The sequence below is a fragment of the Lontra canadensis genome, unplaced genomic scaffold (genome assembly GCF_010015895.1).
Source record: "Lontra canadensis isolate GAN:19392208 unplaced genomic scaffold, GSC_riverotter_1.0 scaffold976, whole genome shotgun sequence".
Lineage (NCBI taxonomy): Eukaryota > Metazoa > Chordata > Mammalia > Carnivora > Mustelidae > Lontra > Lontra canadensis.
In genome coordinates, this window is record NW_022631960.1 from 8965 (window position 1) to 21115 (window position 12151).

A 12151-nucleotide genomic window follows, 5' to 3' on the forward strand; every position below is an offset into this window, starting at 1 on the left:
CATGGACTGTTTCTGGTTACCCTCCGTTGGACGTATGTAAAAACTCTTAGAGCAGTAACAAAACAACAAAGGTGGTTAAACAAGCAAAAACAAAACAACGATTCAGAATCTCATTAAGATCTAGTGAAGAATTTAGCTTTGAATGCCCATGAAAACCAGAAACCTCTGTTTTTAAAACGAGAACCACTTCTGACTCGACTCGAAAGTCAGGCCTTAGGGCTGGAGCCGGAGAAACAAGATGGCGGCGTCGGCGGAGTGACCGGGGTCCCTGCGGGCGGGAGCCGGCGGCAGCGGTGGCAGCGGTATCGCCGCCCTAAACCACCGCGCCCCTTTTCCAGCCCGCGACGTCGCCGTGAAAGCGAGCCAGCGGCGGCCGCCCAGAAACAAGTGGCCCAGGCTGGTAACCGCGAGAACCGCCCCCCACAAACTGCGGCCTGGCGGAAAGAAGCCTGAGTGAGCGGCGGTGATCAGCTTCCCCTCGGCCGATTCTGGGCCCTGGAACGCCTTGAAAGAGCCAACGTTTTCCATTTCCTGCCGCCGTCCTCCGCAGCCTTGTTCCGCGGACGAGCCCCAGAGGCCTCCGTCCCCTCCTCAGCGGTGTCGGGGCTGGGCCCCAGCCTCCATCTTCTTCTCTCAGGATGGCGAGCAGCCGCGGCTCCAAGGCCGAATTCATTGTCGGAGGGAAATAGAAACTGGTACGGAAGATCGGGTCTGGCTCCTTCGGGGACATTTACCTGGCGATCAACATGACCAACGGCGAGGAAGTGGCAGTGAAGCTAGAATCTCAGAAGGCCAGGCATCCCCAGTTGCTGTACGAGAGCAAACTCTAGAAGATTCTTCAAGGTGGGGTGGGCATCCCCCACATACGGTGGTATGGTCAGGAAAAAGACTATAATGTGCTAGTCATGGATCTTCTTGGACCCAGCCTCGAAGACCTCTTCAATTTCTGTTCAAGAAGGTTCACAATGAAAACTGTACTTATGTTAGCTGACCAGATGATCAGTAGAATTGAATATGTGCATACAAAGAATTTTATACACAGAGACATTAAGCCAGATAACTTCCTAATGGGTATTGGGTGTCACTGTAATAAGTTATTCCTTATTGATTTTGGTTTGGCCAAAAAGTACAGAGACAACAGGACAAGGTAACACATACCATACAGAGAAGATAAAAATCTCACTGGCCCTGCCCGATGCACTAGCATCAGTTTACATCTTGGTATTGAACAGAGTCGCGGAGATGACATGGAATCATTAGGATATGTTTTGATGTCTTTTAATGGAACCAGCCTGCCATGGCAAGGACTAAAGGCTGCAACAAAAAAGCAAAAATATGAAAAGATGAGTGAAAAGAAGATGTCCACTGCTGTTGAAGTTTTATGTAAGGGGTTTCCTGCAGAATTTGCCATGTACTTAAACTATTGTCGTGGGCTGCGCTTTGAGGAAGCCCCGGATTACATGTATCTGAGGCAGCTATTCCGCATTCTTTTCAGGACCCTGAACCACCAATATGACTACACATTTGATTGGACAATGTTAAAGCAGACAGCAGCACAGCAGGAGGCCTCTTCAAGTGGGCAGGGCCAGCAGGCCCAAACCCCCACAGGCAAGCAAACTGACAAAACCAAGAGTAACATGAAAGGTTTCTAAGCATGAATTGAGGAACAGAAGAAGCAGAGCAGATGATCGGAGCAGCATTTGTTTCTCCCCAAATCTAGGAATTTTAGTTCATATGTACACTAGCCAGTGGTTGTGAACAACCATTTACTTGGTGTAAAGAACTTAATTTCAGTATAAACGCTCTGGGCAGCACGGGTGATGCCGTGTCCCAAGTTGTAGCCGCTGTAATTGTGAATATTAACTGAGATAGTGAAACATGGTGTCCAGTTTTATGTTGCATTTTTTCAAGTGGAAAAGTTAACTAAATGGTTGACACACACAAATTGGTGGAGAAATTGTGCATATGCCAATTTTTGTGTTAAAATCTTTTATTTTGAACGATACTGCTTTGAGATCTCATTTCAGAAGAACGGCATGAACAGTCTTCAGCCACAGTTGTGATGGTTGTAAATGCTCACAATTGTGCATTCTTAGGGTTTATCCATCCCTGGGGTTTGCAAGTTGTTCACTTAAAACATTCTTAAAATGGTTGGCTTCTTGTTTGCAAGCCAGCTGATATGGTAGCAACCAAAGATTCCAGTGTTTGAGCATACGAAAGACTCTGCCTGCTTACCCGTGCTAGAAATAACAGCATCTAAAGTGAAGACTTAAGAAAAACTTAGTGACTACTAGATTATCTTTAGGACTCTGCATTAACTCTATAATGTTCTTGGTATTTAAAAAATGCATATTTGTCACAGAAATTTAGTTAACATCTTACAACTGAACATGTATGTATGTTGCTTAGATAAATGTAATCACTGTAAACATCTATATGATCTGGGATTTTGTTTTTATTTTGAAATTGGAGCATTTTTTGTTTACAAGTTCATTAAAAACTAAAAACTGTTTCTGTAAAAAAAAAAAAAAAAGTCAGGCCTTAGGGCAAAAAAAATTTGGAGAAATGTCCTGGAAAAATGAGTATGGTTTCTATTGGAAACTATAAAAAAAAAACAAAAAAACAAAAACCCACACACACATAAGCATGAGCATTTTTGAGTGGGAAGAAAAGAAAGACAATTCATTAGACTGAAGGGAAAAGGAACAGGAAAGGGTGTGGCAGCGAGCAGACGACACCACATCAACCTTCAGATTCCCTTCCTTATTTTATCTGGAGACAAGGGTGGTCTCGCGTATATAAATCACTTGGGGTGACTAAGCTGAAGGTGGGGTGGGAGGCACAACCAGGTCTGTCCACCGTCACTGGTGTGATGAGCAAGCGATGCTTAGGTGGGAATCAAATCAGGAGACACAATTTCATGCCATCACCCGGTTCTCTTGTAAAGCACCAGCTGCTTCTGAAACGCCCACCTGGCTGGGGGTGAAACGAGCAGGTAGATTTTCCAGGACGGGCTGCAATTGTGTAAGCTTTCCATCAGACATTTGTTCCATCTGAAATAATGTTGCTCCTCATGCCCTGGCTTATACTCTACCAGCTGCCTCAAGCTCCACGTGGGAGGGTCTGGTTCAGAACCTGAGGAGGTGAAAATGCTGAAGTTACCCTGGAGGTGACAGCAAGCACAACAGATGCTGGGATTGGAGAGGTTCTGAGAGAAAGTCTCATGCTCAAGGCTGCTACTTTGCCTGAGGCTAGTTAGTGAGCATGTAATACTATAGTTAATCAGGCTTATTATACTGGATGTTCTGGGATTTTTTTTTTTTTTTAAGAATTCTTTTTCCTAAGAAACAGATCAAAGGAAAGAAAACCACCAGCTTTCCTAGTCAGGTAGTTTGATTTCCCCATACTTTTCTCTTCCGTTAGATAACTGTATCACAACATTTGCAGGAGGCAGTGGGGGGCGGTTTCTGGGAATACACCTACCATACATCATAGGATACTCAAATGGAGCGGGAATTCCTAAAGCCTCTGTCTGCCCTCTGCTCCCACCTGTCCAGGGCTGTATTCACACAGGCAGAGGGCTTTCGCCAAAGGCTGCAGAGGAATTCAACCAGGAAAATATGGGTCATTATCATTAAAGAGGTTGTTCCAAAACCTCATTTAGGCAAGTTTTGACTTTGAACTTTTTCTAAACACTTACCAGGGGTGCTCCTAGAAAATAAAATTGTCTTCTTGCTCCCTTCTAGAAAACCAGCCTGGCAGCAGTGACAAAGTCAAGAGGGGTGGGGGAAGAGGGAGAAGTCAAAAGGCAAAACGTGCACACTTAACCTGTAAATTATCTGCCTCTGAAATATCCTGCCTTGTTTTATCCCATGTCATCTCTTTAACTCTCATGCCACCCCTGCCAGATGATGCTAAGCTCTGGGTTTGGAGTGACAGCAAGACGGTTATGATGTCCTGTTTTGGCAGCTGGAGCCTGACTGGTGAGGGCTTAGTGGTGTTCCAGAAAGGCCAGTACTATTACCAAGGCCCTTTATCTTAGCATTCACGTTCATGGTGTCAAGAACGTCATCCAGATTTGTGATTTCATTAACATCCGGGGGTTGACCATGACTCATTGTTGAGGGCACGGCAGTGGGCATCTGGCTAGTTTCATAGCAGCCAAATAAGCTTCCCTCGTCAATTATGACTGTCTTGAAACCGGCCAGTCTTGATGGGGGCAATTAATTCCTGGTCCAGAAGCAGCCCAGCATCCACACAGCTGGCTAACAGTTTGGTACTTGCTGAATGAACCATGTACTTTCCTAACATCAGCTAGCAAGTGCAGGGTTGTCTTACTGGGAGTCCCCCAGCATTCAGAGGTTACGAAGAGAGCACATACAATGAGAAGGTCCTGGTGTAGGCAACAGGAAATCTTCAGGGAGAGGATACTTTATCCTGGTCGGCAAGCTAGTGTCCCAACAGGAGGGCGGAGTGGAATCTGAGGAGGGGCAGAGAAGAGATAGTAGGATCCCAGTCTCAGGAACAGGGGAGTCTGATCTCTGTCCACTGTAACCTCCCTGAGGACAGATACCCAGTGTATTGTGCTCACAGCTAGATTCTCAACACTTAGCCCATTGTAAGTGCTCAATAAATGCTTGTTGAATGAATGAAGAGCTTAGAGAAGGACAAGGAGGCATCTGCGCAGGCATGATCAATGGGGAAAACAGCAAATATTCTCACAGAAGAAATGCTATGATAGAGTGCAGCCCAACATTTCCACAAATCTCCCTTCCAAGAGAAGAGAGAAGAGAATTCTTGTCCCAGAGGGATCTGGAGTAAAGTATTGGGACAATAAAGCACATTTAGCAATATACACTGATAGTCTGGTTTATGACATATAGCATCACCTGGTTGTCCTGAGGTCCTTCGCATGGACACCTCTTGACCTAGCTCCTGGACTGCCCCCATGAGAGAGGCCTTTGGATAACTCTTACATTCTGGGAGTCCTTTAAGTATCTGTAGAGCCTTCAAGGTCTCCCCCTGAGGGATTGTGGCCCCAAGAGCCAGAACTGTCTCCCCTCCCTCCATGTTCTTCTTTCCTGCTGAAGATCTTGGGATTACCTCTTCTCTCCAGAGATGTTGACCTCCTGCCTCAGAGGCATGGCCCGTACCTGGGGCAGCAACAAGAGGGACATCCTAACTCAGCACAGTGAGTCCAACAAGGGTACCAGGGATGCCCAAGGACACTAGAGGAGGTTGTTCAAGGGATGCAATCTGTGGAAATTAAGACAACATCGGGAGGCATTTCTTAAGCTGTGGACTATCAAAATAGACTAACAGCAGTGTGAATTCTGCTTGGAAGCACTATAAAATGAGAATAGCCCCTCATCTGCTTGGACCACATAAGCATGTGCTTATCTGTAAATGGAGGGTGAACCAAATGCTCTTGTCGGCCTTCTGAGAGTCCATGATTCTACAGCCCCGTGTTTATACGGCACCTTTCAATATGTTATTGTGGCCCAGTTTCAAACAAGTCGTCGGATATTCTTATTTTATAGCTGAGGAATGTAGGCCACAGCATGTTGGACCATTTGCCCAAAGTTAAGCTGAAAGCTAGCCTTTGTCAGCTTTCTGTTATCCTCTGAGGAGATTCCAAAATCAGCGATGTTCTGGTTTCGGGCTTATAATTAGCTTCCAGAAAATGATGACAGATCATCCTGCTACATTAAAGCCTATCTTTTTCCCCTAAAATCTGACACAAAGTCCCTACACCAGCAGCAATGACCCAGTTTATTTTTCTCATGTATGGAGTTCTGAGGCATGAGAAGAACAGGCTGTAGTTAACAGGTGTCTGGAGCTCCTGCCCCTTGCTCCTTTCTAAAGAACACAGTTGCCTGTGGTGGGTGGGGAGATGTCCCACCTGGCTGGAGCCTCAGCTCTTAGAGGTCACTGAACCTCAGCTTGCATCCCTGAATTCTGAGGGAGTTCAGAATTCACTATGGGTAGTTACTGGCTGAAATGTCTTAGAAGACCTGACAGGGGCACCTGGGTGGCTCAGTGGGTTAAAGCCTCTGCCTTCGGCTCAAGTCATGATATCAGGGTCCTGGGATCGAGCCCTGCATCTGGCTCTCTGCTCAGCAGGGAGCCTGCTTCCTCCTCTCTCTCTCTCTGCCTGCCTCTCTGCCTACTTGTGATCTGTCTGTCAAATGAATAAATAAATAAAATCTTAAAAAAAAAAAAGAAAAAAGAAGACCTGACAGGTCAGTACAGGAGCTTCCAGTGATTTCTCTCTTTGTCTTGGGTACTCTCCCTCATTTCAAAATATTTAAGGCCATCTGAATGGCCCTGGATTTTCTGAGGGGACCCTTGGATTTGGAGTTATCTCAGGCCCCAAAGTAGTCAAGACCATTCACTATTCACTGTAATCCCAATTCCGGTAATCCCTCCTTATAACACATACACACACACACACCCCACCACCACCTCCACATTCTCAAATTTTTGAGATCTTTCCCAAACCAGTGCAAGGCCTTGACTTCTGGCAAGCACTAGGTTCTCTCCAATATTTCAAACGCCACTCTTTAGCAAAAAGCAATAGAGGTGTCATCATTGTTCGTGTCTTGGCTAGAGGAAGGGAGGGTCCATTTTGAAGATGTAGTTTGATCCATATAGTGATTATTTAAAAAGTTATGTATCTTTAAAATACTGTGAATTGCATTTTCAGTAGCCCTTTTCCTATTGTATTTATTTAATATCGTATCAGGTAATAACATATCATACCAGTAAACACAGAGGAAAAGAGCACAACCTGGTTTAAATCCTGATTCTGCCATTTACAAGTCAGCTAACTTTAGATAAGTAATGTAACTTCCCTGAAGCCTCATTCCCCTCATCTATAAAATTAGAAATAATTGTGTCCATCTTAAAGGGTGGTAGTGAAGGTAAGAGCTAGCAAGTATAAAGCATCTAGATTTTTGGCTAGCCTGTGGTGGGTGCCTACTAGATGGCAGTGTGGGTATGGGCAGTCAGGTTGTTGCATGAGTGTCCTCTCATGGCTACACCTCTCCCAATGGGTGAAGCTGTACCCACTGTCAATTTTCAGTTGCACTGGGGTCCCAGTTCCTCAGGAGTTCCTCAGGAACCAGCAGTCCTCTGAATATCTGGCACCCAGGCTTGCTCTGATTGGCACTTGAGACCTTAAGGAAGGCTGCTGTCCATGTTCCCTCCCATGGCATTGGAACCCAACCTCGATGAAGGAACCCAACCTATGGTCAAGTCCATTCTTGGCCCCCTATCCAGCAGGCCTTCCTCTGAAGGACGCAGAGAGAACAGGGACCCATGTAATCTTGCTCCCTCTTCTTCCTCTGATTTCAAAGCACCCCAACTAGATGTGACTGGGTTTGTTGATCTTCACCCATTAGTAGTTGTAGCATTATTAAGACTAGTAGTAGTATGTAATTACTTCTGAGGCTATGTGAACTAGAATTGCATCTCCTCATTTGGAATAGATATATGCCTTTAACAGTGACCTATAAAGTGAATTTTGGAGTGTCACATCTTAGTTTTCCATTGATTTGCATCATTAAATAGAAATGTGTTTCTCTGGGAAAAACTGGATTTTAATAAAATTCCATGAAGAAATATAGGAACCACACATATTACAGAAGTATTTCTATAAAATCCTAATAATGATACTGAAAGTCACTTACACAATATAAACAAAAACCTCTGAGTGTATTTTCATGTTTAACACAATTGCCTAATATTCTACAAGAGGAAAAACAATGTTCATTGCAAAGAACATTCTGGAATAGAAAGTCAATTTTCATAAATTCTTTTCTCAAACCACATAGCAGCATCAAGTGCTATTTTTTTCTCTCTGTTGCTCAGATGTTAGAACTCTGAGAAGGCAATCTGTGACATAATTACCTTTGATTTTCTTAAAATGTTGGGCTTGATTAAATCTGAAAGGAGAAACAAAACTACAGATGTGACCAAGAGCATCCTATCAGTCAAGATAGACTAGGTTTTGTGGTGACAACAAACAGCTCCAACAAAAGTTTCTTTCTTTTTTTTTTTTAAGATTTTATTTATTTGTCAGAGAGAGAGAAAGAAAACACAAGTAGGGGGAACAGCAGGCAGAGGGAGAAGCAGGCTCCCCACTGAGCAAGGAGCCCAGTGCAGAACTCGATCCCAGGACCCTGGAATCATGACCTGAGCCGAAGGCAGTGGCTTAACTGACTGAGCCACCCAGGTGTCCCCAAAAGTTTACTTCTTGGTCTTACTACATGTCCATTGCAAAATGACAGGGAATTCTGTTCATTAAAGCCACTGAGGAACACAGGCTGCAAAGCTTCTCTTACCTTCCATGTTCCTGTCACTAAAGAGGGAAAATGAGATTTCTAAAGGCTCGCACTAGCAGTTAAATGCTCAGCCATAAGAAACATGAAATTTCTACTCGTCACTCATTGCTAGAACTAATTCCATGGCCCGATCCGTCCAACCAAAGTCAGATATACAATCCGTATCCTGTGTATAGATGGGGAGGAAGTATGTGGGGAATAGCGTTAATGTACACAGAAGGCATTTGCTGACGCACATTCAGCCAGGGAAGAGGCTGTGTGGAAGCAAATTGCTAGAATCCATCCCGAAGGAAGGTCAGCAAACAAAGGAAGAAAGTCTCCAGGAGATGTATGTTAAACCAGTTCTCTAATTTGTGAAGGGGCTGGAAATCTTTTTCCTAACAAACAGACACTGAGAAAAATCTTGTCAGATTTTCTTTTTTTAAAAAAAAATGTGTTGTATGGGGCACCTGGGCGGCTCAGTTGATGAAGCACCCGACTCTTGGTTTTGGCTCAGGTCGTGATCTCAGGGTGGTGAGATCAAGCCTTATGTGGGGCTCCCTGCTCAGCATGGGGTCTGTTTAGGTGTGTGTTCCTCTCCCTCTGCCTCTGCCCCTCCCCCAACTCATGCACGTGCACATCCTCTCTCTTTTTCTCTAAAATTCATAAAAGAAAATCTTTTGAAAAATGTGATTTTTTTTTTCATTTTTGAGATTTTGTATGTCTGGATTTTCATGTAAAATTGACAAATTTAAATCTTGGGAAGTAGTTAACATTAAGTATGGTGAAGGCAAAGAATGGTGTCTATGTACTGAGACCCAGCACCTCATTTGTAAACTCTGGCCTGCACAGAGTGATGAAGAAGAGAAGAGTAACAAGTCTCATTACACACCAGCTAAGGCTGGATAACAAAAATGTTTAGCGCAGCCAGTCAGCTTGGTCACAATTAGCAGTATGGGGTTGGAGGAAAGGAAAGAGATCGTCAGAACCCACTTGGAGGTTTTGTTATGTGGGTCTGGCAGGCAGTCAAGAGATGGAAAGAAATCCGTGTCTGAAAAGAAGGACATTCGTGAACCCGCTGTTGGCAAGCTGACATAGCCTGGACGTGCACTCTTTTCTCTTCCAAGGATACGTTTCTAGAAAGAACAAATAATAGATAAACTAACAGAGATGCCAGAATGAAACAAGGGAGGCCCCTAGGGTACAAAATTTAAGGAGCCACTCACTTGCAGGGTCATGAAGGTTCACGGGTGAGGCTTGCGCAAACCTAGGCGTGAGTGTCTCCTGACACTGTGTGCTCCGGGTGCGTCAATTGCCTCACCTTCATGCTGGTTCACGAGTTCACGCTACGTCAGAAACAACTGTTTATTCTTTTCCCAGATGATATGGCTATGTTTTGGGAATAGCCAATCTTAGTGGAAAATAGTAATGAGAAAATAGTAAAAAAGAAAAAACAATCTGGACACTAATGGCCAATTTTGTGATGACAACTTGGCAACCATTTGTTCCAATGAATCAATTTTTATTTTGCATTTATACATTTTCGATTACACTTCCAGACTCTGTGATACAATTTCACTTTCTTGGTTTATGTATTTATTCATTCAAAGGTATTTATTGAGTTCCTATCTCATGTGTCATTGTGCTAGGCAATGGATTATATATATTGTGCTAGGCAACAGAAAAGGTGACTGCCCTTTTGGAGTTGATAAGTGAGAAAGAAAGAGACACATAATAGGTACCTAAAAAATTAATAAGTACTTATCATTGAGGGAAGGACAATAAAAGAAACAAACACGATGCAGGAATGTCTACTATTACTGGTTCATCTTAGAGAATACAGTCAAGGATCACCTCCAAGACCTTTGGCGATGCAGTGTGGTCGAGGAGGATTCCTGCCAGAAGTCCCAAGACATTTGAGAAAGTAAACGACATAACACCCTTTCTTTAAATATTAAAGATAAAATTGAAATAATTCATGCATGCTTTAAATAATAGGAAGACATTTTTTCAAGTATAGAGAATAAAAACAAAACACATTTGGTCATACCACAGAGATACTACTAATAAAGTTCTTTCTTTCTTTCTAGTTTTGTCTCATGCCACACTTTAGTAAAATTCATATTACTCCTTGACTACTCTTTCGCTGCTCTTGTCTTTCTTCTTTCTCTTCTTTCTCCTACTCTTTTTTAAAATTCATGCATATCTAGGATTGATCTAATTTTAATTTCTTCTCATTTAAAGCTACTCTTGGAGGGAAGCCTGGGTGGCTCAGTTGTTGTTTCAGCTCACGTCTTGGTCTTTTGGGTCCTGGGATCCTGCCCAGAGTTGGACTCTGTGCTCAGCAGGGGGTCTGCTTGAAGATTCTCTGCCTCTGCCCAACCACCGCCCCCACACACACTCTCTCTTTCTCTCTAAGAAAAATTATTTAAAAGGAGATGAAAAATAAGAAAAACCTGAAAAAATGGACAAAAGTCTACAAAATAAAAATACAAAGAATGCTACCTAGTGATTTCCCGGAGCTCTACACCTTTGCAGCCCTCTCTGATCAGTGAACTTGAGAGGGGTGAGTTGTTCGTGTCGGCCTTCTAGGGGAGGAGCTCTTGCCCTGATCCTCAAGTGGACTTCCGCTGGTGCAAATGCAGCTGGCCCAAGCAGCAGAGACAGGCTCTGGGTTCCAGAAAGTTGCGCTGTTTTACTCCCTGAAGGCTTTCGGCACCAATGGGTGAGACGAGTGTCACTGCGCCTGCTCCCTACCCAGGAGCTGAAAATTCGCACCCAGCTCTTCAGCGAGCCCGCACAGAAAAAAACAATCCACCAGTCTTATCTCCTCGGATTCTGTCAGAACTCTGCATTCACCCTGCCAGGGACAAGGCATTTTTATCTCAGGCACGCGACTGAGTTCCAACTCCAAGTTTTTTTGTTTGTTTTTAAAGATATTATTTATTTATGTGAGAGATAAAGAGAGAGAGTGAGAGAGAGCATGAGAGGGGAGAAGTTCAGAGGGAGAAGCAGACTCCCCATGGAGCTGGTAGCCCAACGTGGGACTAGATCCCGGGTATCCGGGATCATGACCTGAGCTGAAGGCAACTGCTTAACCAGCAGAGCCACCCAGGAGGCCCCAACTCCAGTTTCTATGGATTCCTGTGGCACAGACCCACAACACACCTGCGGGGTGTCGGAGGTCTCGCCATGCTTCTGCTTCTTCTGGACCCCTCCCAGGAAAGTGACGGCCCAACTGTGCTGTGATTCGGAGTACAGGGCTTCACAGTGTAGAAAGCCGGGCCTAGCTTCATGATTTTCAGCCATTTTCCCTAACTGATGTCTTGGAACTCTGAAGCATTTGGGCCCCACCTGGTCTTCTGGGGAGCCCCGGGATCCTGCGATCACGCGGTCACCCCTGGGATATCACCACACTTCACCGCTTGCACATTTTTAAGCCAGGAATGTCCCAGACAGGGGTAGACACCTAAGTGTTTCAATCATGCACCTGGTTGTCGATGGAAACTTTGCAGTAGGCTCCTTCAGGTAGGTCCCTCCCCTCGGCTGTATCCAGGCTGTATCACCCACAAAACTTGTTCCCACCCAAGGACCAAGGTCCAAGACTCTAGTCCCTTACTAAGGGATTTCATTGAAATTCGAAGCCCAAGATCTTGAGAGCTATTACCCAGCCCTTTGTAGGTGGGGCTATCATCTTCTGGCTCTCCAGAATGTGAGCACTGATGAACACATGTGTGCACACAGGAGCGAGTGTGCTTGTGCACACAAACACACACACCACAGTAGGGACTGTGGGGTGGGATCTGATTAGTAGCAGATTCCAGGAA

At 44.5% G+C, this 12151-nt stretch overlaps 1 pseudogene; it reads left to right on the top strand.

The window, feature by feature from the left end:
* The first annotated feature begins 623 nt into the window (after positions 1–623).
* Positions 624–1796, top strand: LOC116863362 (annotated as a pseudogene).
* The last annotated feature ends 10355 nt before the right edge of the window (positions 1797–12151 follow it).